This window comes from Arachis duranensis, chromosome 6, assembly GCF_000817695.3.
Source record: "Arachis duranensis cultivar V14167 chromosome 6, aradu.V14167.gnm2.J7QH, whole genome shotgun sequence".
NCBI lineage: Eukaryota > Viridiplantae > Streptophyta > Magnoliopsida > Fabales > Fabaceae > Arachis > Arachis duranensis.
In genome coordinates, this window is record NC_029777.3 from 31,141,353 (window position 1) to 31,152,382 (window position 11,030).

The window sequence follows — 11,030 nt, forward strand, 5'->3', positions numbered from 1 at the left end:
TTCAAGAATCAACAAACTTAACTAGGAGAATCAATAACACTATCTGAAATTCTAAGTTCCTAGAGATGCCAATCATACTAAACTTCAAAGGAAAAAGTGAGATGCCAAAACTGTTCAGAAGCAAAAAGCTACAAGTCTCGCTCATCTAATTAGAATTAATATTCATTGATATTTTGGTATTTATAGTATATTCTCTTCTTTTTATCCTAATTGATCTTCAGTTGCTTGGGGACAAGCAACAATTTAAGTTTGGTGTTGTGATGAGCGGATAATTTATACGCTTTTTGGCATTGTTTTTAGGTAGTTTTTAGTATGATCTAGTTACTTTTAGGGATGTTTTCATTAGTTTTTATGCTAAATTCACATTTCTGGACTTTACTATGAGTTTGTGTGTTTTTCTGTGATTTTAGGTATTTTCTGGCTGAAATTGAGGGACCTGAGCAAAACTCTGATAGGAGGCTGACAAAGGATTGCTGATGCTATTGGAATCTGACCTCCCTGAACTCAAAATGGATTTTCTGAAGCTACAGAACTCCAAATGGCGCGCTCTCAACGGAGTTGGAAAGTAGACATCCAGAGGTTTCCAGCAATATATAATAGTTCATACTTAATTCGTAATTAGACGACGTAAACTGGCGCTCAATGCCAGTTCCATGCTGCATCCTTGAGTCAAACGCCAGAAACACGTCACGAATCAGAGTTGAACGCCCAAAACACGTTACAACTTGGCGTTCAACTCCAAGATAAGCCTCAGCTCGTGTAAAGATCAAGCTCAGCCCAAGCACACACCAAGTGGGCCCCGAAAGTGGATTTCTGCATCAAATTACTTACTTCTGTAAACCCTAGTAGCTAGTCTAGTATAAATAGGACATTTTACTATTGTATTAGTCATCTTTGGTCTCAGTTTTATTTTATTATTCATCTTAGGAGACTAGTGATCACGTTTTGCGGTCTGGCCTCTCAGCCATGCCTGAACCTTCATCACTTATGTATTTTCAACGGTGGAGTTTCTAGACACCATAGATTAAGGGTGTGGAGCTCTGCTGTACCTCAAGTTTCAATGCAATTACTACTATTTTCTATTCAATTCCGCTTGTTCTTATTCTAAGATATTCGTTACACTTCAATATGATGAATGTGATGATCCGTGACACTTATCATCATTCTCATCTATGAACGCGTGACTGACACCCACTTCCGTTCTACCTTAGACCAGGCGCATATCTCTTGGATTCCTTAATCAGAATCTTCATGGTATAAGCTAGAATTGATGGCAGCATTCATGGGAATCCGAAAAGTCTAACCTTGTCTGTGGTATTCCGAGTAGGATTCTGGGATTGAATGACTGTGACGAGCTTCAAACTCGCGATTGCTGGGCGTGATGACAAATGCAAATGAATCAAGGGATTCTATTCCAACATGATCAAGAACCGACAGATGATTAGCCGTGCTGTAACAGAGCATTTGGACCTTTTTCACTGAGAGGATGGGATGTAGCCATTGACAACGGTGATGCCCTACATACAGCTTGTCATAGAAAGGAGTGACAAAGATTGGATGAAAGCAGTAGGAAAGCAGAGATTCAGAAGGAACACAGCATCTCCATACACCTATCTGAAATTCCCACTAATGAATTTACATAAGTATTTCTATCCTTTATTATTTAATTAAGTATCTCTTTATATTTTCCGAAAACCACTATCAATTTGAATCTGCCTGACTGAGATTTACAAGGTGACCATAGCTTGCTTCATACCAACAATCTCTGTGGGATCGACCCTTACTCACATAAGGTTTATTACTTGGACGACCTAGTACACTTGCTGGTTAGTTGAAGAGCACAAAGTCTTTGGAGCCATTGTTGATGATCACAATTTTGTCCACCATCATATGAAAAAGAAGGGAATAGAAAATAATAATAGGGATCCTCTTTACCATAGTAGAGAGATTCCTTTACGTTAGTAGAAGAAGAAAAGAATAGAAGAAGGAAAAGGTAAGAATCCAAACACAAGGGTGAAGATAGGTTCGAATTCTTGAGATGAAGAGAAATGTTAGTAAATAAATAAATAAATAGAAGAAGATGAGAGGGATAGAATTTCAAAAATAAATTTTGAAAAAGGGTTAGTGATTTTCGAAAATTAAGAGAAGAATTAAAATTAAAATTAAAATTTGAAACAATTAGTTAATTAAGAAAGTTTTGAAAAAGAGGAAGGAGTTTTCGAAAATTAGAGAAGAGGAAATAGTTAAGTGGTTTTGAAAAAGATAAGAATTTTAAAACAAATAAAAAGTCAATTAGTTAGTTGAAAAAGATTTAAAAATCAATTTTAAAAAGATAAGAAGTTAGAAAAGATATTTTGAAATTGATTTTGAAAAAGATATGATTTGAAAAAAAGATATTTTTAAAAGATATGATTGAAAAAGATATTTTGAAAAAGATTTAATTTTTAAAATTAAAATTGATTACTTGACTAACAAGAAGCTAAAAGATATGATTCTAGAATTTAAAGATTGAACCTTTCTTAACAAGAAAGTAACAAACTTCAAATTTTTGAATCAATCACATTAATTGTTAGTAAAGTTTTCGAATTTTTGAAATAAAGATAAGAAAAAGATTTTGAAAATAAATTTTAAAAATTTTTGAAAATAATAGAAAAAATAAAAAAGATTTGATTTTTGAAAAAGATGTTGAAAAGATAAGATTTTTAAAATTGAAAATTTGACTTGACTTATAAGAAATAGCTATGTTTTAAAAAATTTTGACTAAGTCAACTCAAATTTTCGAAATTTTGAGAAAAATAAGGAAAAGATATTTTTTTGATTTTTTTAATTTTTAATGATGAGAGAGAAAAACTCAAAAATGATTCATAACATAAAAATTATGAATCAAAACACTTAATGCATGCAAGAACACTATGATTGTCAAGATGAACACCAAGAATACTTTGAAGATCAAGATGAACATCAAGACATATTTTTGAAAAAATTTCAAGAAAAGAAAAACATGCAAGACACCAAACTTAGAAGTCTTTAATGCTTAGATACTATGAATGCAAAAATGCATATGAAAAACAACAAAAGACATAAAACAAGAAAACATGAAGATCAAATAAGAAGACTTTATCAAGAACAACTTGAAGATCATGAAGAACACATGCATGAATTTTCGAAAAATACAAAAATTTTGAAAACATGCAATTGACACCAAACTTAAAAATTGACTCAAGACTCAAACAAGAAACACAAAATATTTTTTTGATTTTATGATTTTGCAATTTTTTTGAAATTTTATAGGAAAAAGAAAATATGAAATTCAAAATTTTTAATAAGAATTCCAGGAGTCTTTCATTGTTAGCCTAAAGCTCCGATCTAGGAGTTGGACATGGCTTAATAGCCAGCCAGCTTTAGGATATAAATTAGGCCTGCAACAGTTGATACTTCATCCAACTCCATATACTGATAAGGGGAAGCCTCAATCCAATTGAGTTAGACATGGCTTTTCAGCCAACCAAGCTTCAACATGCTTCATGAAACACTAGAACTCATTTTTAAAAATTTAGAACAATTTTTCAAAAACAGAAGTAAAAAGCGTTTTGAAAGATTTTTGAAAGATTTTTGAAAATAAAACAAAAAGAAAATTACCTAATCTAAGCAACAAGATGAACTGTCAGTTGTCCAAACTCGAACAATCCACCATGGCAACGGCGCCAAAAACTTGGTGCACGAAATTGTGATCTCTAACAATGGCATTCAACTTGGTATGTGCATCTACTAACTCAGCACTTTCTTCACAACTCCGCACAACTAACCAGCAAGTGCACTGGGTCGTCCAAGTAATAAACCTTACGTGAGTAAGGGTCGATCCCACGGAGATTGTTGGTATGAAGCAAGCTATGGTCATCTTGTAGATCTCAGTTAGGCTGATTCAAATGGTTATGGAGTTTTTGAATATAAAGATAAATAAAACATAAAATAAAGATAGAAATACTTATGTAAATCATTGGTGGGAATTTCAGATAAGTGTATGGAGATGCTTTATCCCTGTTGAATCTCTACAACATGCTGCTTTCTTACTTTCAATCCTTCATACTCCTTTCCATGGCAAGCTGTATGTAGGGCATCACCTTGTCAATGGATACTTCCCATCCTCTCAGTGAAAAAGGTCCAAATGCTCTTGTCACAGCACGGCTAATCATCTGTCGGTTCTCGATCATGTTGGAATAGAATCCATTGATTCTTTTGCGTTTGTCATCACGCCCAACAATCGCGAGTTTGAAGCTCGTCACAGTCATTCAATCCCTGAACCCTACTCGAAATACCACAGACAAGGTTTAGACTTTCCGGATTCTCAAGAATGACCGCCAAAAGGTTCTAGCTTATACCACAAAGATTCTGATTAAGGAATCCAAGAGACACACGCTCGGTCTAAGGTAGAACGGAAGTGGTTGTCAGACACGCGTTCATAAGGATAGATGATGATGAGTGTCACGATCATCACATCCATCAGGTTGAAGTGCAACGGATATCTTAGAACAAGAATAAGTTGAATTGAAGAGAAAATAGTAGTAATTGCATTAAAACTCGAGGTACAGCAGAGCTCCACACCCTTAATCTCTGGTGTGTAGAAACTCCACCGTTGAAAATACATAAGTGATCAAGGTTCAGGCATGGCCGAATGGCCAGCCCCCATAAACGTGATCAAAGGATCATAAGGTAATCCAAAAATAATCCAAAGATGTCTAATACAATAGTCAAATGTTCTATTTATACTAGACTAGCTACTAGGGTTTACAAAAATAAGTAATTAATGCAGAAATCCACTTCTAGGGCCCACTTTGGTGTGTGCTTGGGCTGAGCTTGAGCTTTAAATGTGCAGAGGCTTGTTTCGGAGTTAAACGCCAAGTTGTAACGTGTTTTGGCGTTTAACTCTGGTTCGTGACGTGTTTTTGGCGTTTGACTCCAGAATGCAGCATGGAACTGGCGTTGAATGCCAGTTTACATCGTCTAATCTCGAATAAAGTATGGACTATTATATATTTCTGGAAAGCTCTGGATGTCTACTTTCCATCGCCATTAAATGCGCATCATTTAGAGTTTTGTAGCTCCAGAAAATACATTTTGAGTGCAGGGAGGTCAGAATCCAACAGCATCAGCAGTCCTTTGTCAGCCTTCTATCAGACTTTTGCTCAGGTCCCTCAATTTCAGCCAGAAAATACCTAAAATCATAGAAAAACACACAAACTCATAGTAAAGTCCAGAAATATGAATTTTACATAAAAACTAATAAAAACATCCCTAAAAGTAGTTAGATCCTACTAAAAACTACTTAAAAACAATGCCAAAAAGTGTATAGATTATCCGCTCATCAGACAACCCCCTTCTAGATAATCTCCTGTGAGACCGTCTGAGAATTAGGAACCAAAGCCACCAGAGGCATTGATTGGGAAGATCTCTCACCCCCCTTCTGAAGGCTGAACGAAAGCAGCCTTCAGTCACTGCAACGTCGTCAGACCGTCAGCCATTCTAACTGCAAGAAAGAAAAACAAGTTGAGAAAATTACAAGTCACATAATCAGAAATAAAGCAACAAACATTTACTCAAAAATAGGAAAGAGCAACCTATCGGCATAAGCTCTACTGGCCTCAAGATTCCCCCATCAAATCGTGGGGGTTCAATGGTCTAATCCCAATTCATCAGTGATATCTTTGTTCTTGGGAGAAAGACCCTGGTAAGTTTTCTGGGTAAGGTAGGAAGTGCCGGCCCCAGAGTTCCAATACAGGCAAATCTGACGCTCCCCGTCTAGAGATTACCAAACGGGATGATGACCTTCAAAGGGACAAACCTTAAAATACTCTGCCTTAAATCCATAGAAAGAATCTTCAAATACATCAAAGATTCGATGGTTCGGATGAGAATGGAAGGAGATATACCCCTTACAATGGTTCCCCTCCTTATGGAGAATAATGCACAAAAAGAAAAACAAAAATATTTCAAGACGAGCCAGTGATGCCAGGGCCTCTTGGCTAGTTTCACTAGCCTCTTCTTTATATATTTTAGGTAGTTTCATGCATTTTCTTAGGTAATAAGCAAGTTTTTGGGTGAATATGCACTTACATCTTGATTCAAGCAAACATTGTGAATTTTACATGATTTCATGAGAATAATGCATGAATTGAATGCCAATTTAGATGATGCAGGATCTCATGATCTAGAACAAAGCTTTGATGCACTTTGTTTGTTTGATTCTAGGCCAAATAAAGCATAGAAGAGCCACGTTAGTAGCCACGTTAGTACCACTAATGTGGTAACTAATGTGGAAAGGGAGCAAGCTTGCAACATTAGTGGTAAAGTTAACACCACTAACGTCTTCAAAGGCCAACTTAGCTTACGTTGGTTACCATGTTAGATGCACTAACGTGGAAGAAAGAAGAAGCTCCAACGTTAATGGTGAAGTTAACACCACTAACGTTACAAAGGCCATGAACACCAGGTTAAGAGTCACGTTAATGCCATTAACATGAGCTCTAACGTGGAGCAAAAAGAATCGCCAATGTTAGTGACACTAACTTTGTCACTAATGTTGGAACAGGCCAATTTTACCCATGTTAGTGGCAACGTTAGTGCCACTAACATAAGAGGTAACGTGGAGCAAGGATAAAGAGCCAACGTTAGTGACACTAACTTTGTCACTAACGTTGGAGATGGCCAATATGCCCACGTTAGTGGCCACGTTAATGCCATTAACGTGAGCACTAACGTGGAAGGGAGGATGTTTTGTAACGTTAGTGACAAAGTTAGTGTCACTAACATCTTCGTGTGATGGCATGCCGTTAATAGCCACGTTAGTAACACTAACGTGGAGCATTAACGTAGGAGAAAGACAAGGATGTAGTGTTATTGGCAAAATTAGCGCCAATAACGCTAGCGAAGGATAGGAAAGGCTACGTTAGTGGTCACGTTAGTGCCACTAACGTGTGATTTAACCTAGCTCAAATGGGTTGGGATGTTAGTGACAAAGTTAATGTCACTAACGTCTTCGAACTAGGATTTACACTTAACGTTAACACCACTAACGTCTTGACTAAACGTGAACCATGCCTGACACAACTTCTTTCTGCAAGCAAAGTTAAGCCCACTGAAGTCTGTAATTGCTTCAACTGAAGATCAAAGGCCCATATCCAAGACTTGCAGAGCTGATAGAGGATCAGAAGAGTAGTATATATATGAGTAGTTTTGAACTAAAAAAGGGGGATTCGGATTGGGATCTGGGGATCCAAGACTTGTAAACACTCTGTATATTTACTTTCTTTGCAATTTAGTTTACTTTACAATGCACTCTTCATTTCTGCTTTCCATTTCCAGAGCTATGAATAACTAAGCCCCTTTTCATTGGGTTAGGGAGCTCTGTTGTAATTTGATGGATCAATTGTAGTTTTCATTCTTCTTCCTCTTTCTTTTCTCTTGATTTTACTAGAAAGCTTTCGATCTTCATCCAATTGGTTAGTTATCTTAGAAAAGAAGCTCTCCATAATTGGATTTCCTCAAAATTTTGGTAGAGGAATGAGGAGATCATGCTAGAAATACTTTCTCATGCTAGAGCAAATTGGGGTTTGGATGGATATGGTGACATATAATCCTACTAATACTTTGATTTGGGAATGCATATGGTATAATCAGTGACCATAGTTCATCTCTTCCCATGAGCAATTAAATCAAGGAATTGGGCAATTGGTCAAGCTTAGAGAGATTGGGTTGCCAAGGAATTGGGATCCAATCACTTAAGATTGCCAAGGAGATCAATGAATGCATTGATTGAGGAAGAGATAAAAATGAACTTGATCCAGAGAATGCAACATCTCCTAAGCCCAATGAATTCCCCATTTCTGATCTTACCCATTCTCTTTTATTCCTGCTATTTACTTTGATGCTCATCTCCCCAAATTCCCAATTAATATTCTACAATTTATTTTTCTGCAATTTATATTCTGCCATTTACTTTCAGCACTTACATTCCCCGTTATTTATCTTTCCCGCTATTTAATTTTCTACAATTCTCAACTCAACTTTGCTTAGTTCAACTAGAATATTCCTCTAATTAAAGTTGCTCGACCAATCAATCCCTGTGGGATTTGACCTCACTCTATTGTGAGTTTTTACTTGATTACAATTCGGTATACTTGCCGAAGGAAAATTTGTTGAGAGATAAGTTTTCGTGCATCAAGTTTATGGCACCGTTGCCGGGGATTGATTTTGTATTGACAATGATTAAATTAGAGGATAACTAGATTGTGCAATTTTCTTTTGTTTTGTTTATTTTGTTTCTGTCATTTACTTCCAATCTCAGCCATTTTTCTTTTATTATTTCATTTTGCTTTATTTCCTTAGTTATTTACATTTTTGTTCAACTAATCCACTAACTATTTGATAAATTGCGTCACTCACACTAAAAGCAACCTTATTAAGAGCGATTTCTTCATTTTTCTCTTGCTTGTGATCTGCTGATTGTATGACAGGTAGAAGAAGAGGAGCTTCAACCTCCTTTGAATATGAACCTGAGAGGGCCTTACTTAGATTAAAAAGGGAAACAAGAGGGAAGAAGGTTGTTGGTGCAGAGGAAGAAGAAGAGAACTTAGCGATAGACATAGAGGAGAACATGGAGAACCACCATGAGGATGAGACACATAACCATGCCAGAGAAGGTGCAGCAAACCATGCTGGGTAGGAGAGAAGAGTTTTAAGCTCTTACATTAATCCAAATCCAGGGAATTATGGAAGTAGCATCCAAAAACCAACCATCCATGCCAATAACTTTGAATTAAAACCTCAACTCATTACCCTTGTTCAGAACAATTGCTCATTTGGAGGAAGGGCCCAAGAAAACCCCAATTAACACTTAACCACTTTCCTGAGAATATGTGATACTGTGAAGTCTAATGGTATTCATCCTGACACCTATAGATTACTCTTTTTCCCCTTTTCTCTCAGGGACAAAGCATCTAAATGGCTGGAATCTTTCCCAAAGAAGAGTCTGACAACTTGGGAAGATGTGGTGAACAAGTTCTTGGCAAGATTCTATCCTCCTCAAAGAGTCAACATATTAAGGGCTGAGGTCCAAACATTCAGGCAATAAGATAGTGAAACTCTCTATGAAGCATGAGAGAGGTACAAGGACTTGACAAGGAGGTTCCCACCAGACATGTTCAATAAATGAGTGCAGCTACACATTTTCTATGAAGGCTTGTCGTATGAATCAAAGAAGGCAGTGGATCACTCTTCAGATGGATCTCTAAACAAGAAGAAGACTATTGAAGAAGCCATAGACATCATAGACACAGTGGCCAATAATGAGTTCTTTTATGCATCAGATAGGAGCAACAACCGAGGAGTAATAGAGCTAAATCAAATGGATGCGTTGCTGGCTCAAAACAAGATGATCACCAAGCAATTGGCTGACCTTACCAAGCAGATAGAAAGGAATCAAGTTGCAACAGTCACCACCTCACCACCAGCTCAAGAAGGAGTGAATGCAGAGGAATGAGGTGACTGGGAACAGGCCAACTATGTTGGAAACTCATCCAGGCAGTCGTATGATCTATACTCCAAGACTTACAATCTGGGTTGGAGGAACCACCCAAACTTTGGGTGGGGGAACCAGCAAGACCAAGGCCAAGATCAAAGGTGTCACAACCCCAACCAAAATAATAATGCAGCCTATCAACACTCAACTCAAAGGCCATATCAACACCCATCCAACAACTTTTCTCAACATCCATATCAAACCCAAAATGGCCATTCTCAACCCTCTAACCTCAACTCACCATCATCATCTGAAGATAGACTCTCCAGGATTGAAACTCTGCTTGAAGGCATATGCAAGGAAGTTCAAGACAGCAGAGCATTCAGGGAGGAAGTGTGATCCAATATGCAAAATCAGGATGCAGCCATCAAGAAGCTTGAGACATAGATTAGCTACCTATTCAAGCAAGTTCCTAACCACAGCCTTTGTAACAACACTAATGCAAACCCAAAGGAGGAGTGTAAAGCCATCACACTCAGGAGTGGAAGGGAATTGAAGGAAACATCGAAGGAAGCACAAGAGAAGAAAACAGATGAAAACAAAGAAAGACAAGAGGAAATGACAACCAATTCTCACGATTCTTGGAAGTCTTTAATAGACTATAGATTAACATATCTTTTGTTGAGGCAATAGAGCAGATGCCACTCTATGCTAAGTTCTTAAAGGAATTGATGACCAAGAAGAGAAGTTGGAAGAATGATGAGACAATTGTACTAACTGAGGAATGTAGTGATATCATTCAACACAATCTATCCCAGAAATTGAAGGACTCAGGGAGCTTCCAAATTCCTTGTATCATAGGGAAAATCATAGTGGAGAAAGCTTTATGTGATTTGGGAGCCAGCATAAATCTAATGTCCATAGCAATGATGAGAATAATGAAGATTGAGGAGGCTAAACCACAAGAATGGCCCTTAAATTGGCGGACCAATCATTCAAATTTCCCCATGGAGTAATGGAAGACTTGTTGGTGAAGGTGGGAGACTTCATATTCCCAGCTGACTTTGTAGTGTTGGATATGGAGGAAGAAGCCAAAGCCTCCATCATTTTGGGAAGGCCATTCTTAGCTACTGCCGAACCATCATAGATGTCCAAAAGGGTGAACTTACCCTTAGGTTATATGATGAAAAGATGGTATTCAATGTGTTCAAAGCCATGAGCTACCCACAGGAATCACTAGGAAAATGCATGAGGTTGGAATCAGTGGAAGTTTTAGTACAAGAAACCCTTGAGGAGGAAGAACTTGAGGAGATGTCAAAGAAGAACCCGCATCAAACGAAAAGGCTAGAGCAGCCGAAGTTCTTATTCAAGGCACATTAGAAGAGAAGAATGAAGAAAAAGAAGCACCCAAGCTTGAACTGAAAGCATTACCATCCACCCTCAAATATGCATATTTGAAAAACAATGAAAGTTACCCAATGATCATAAATTTAGCTCTCAGCCAAGAACAAGAGGA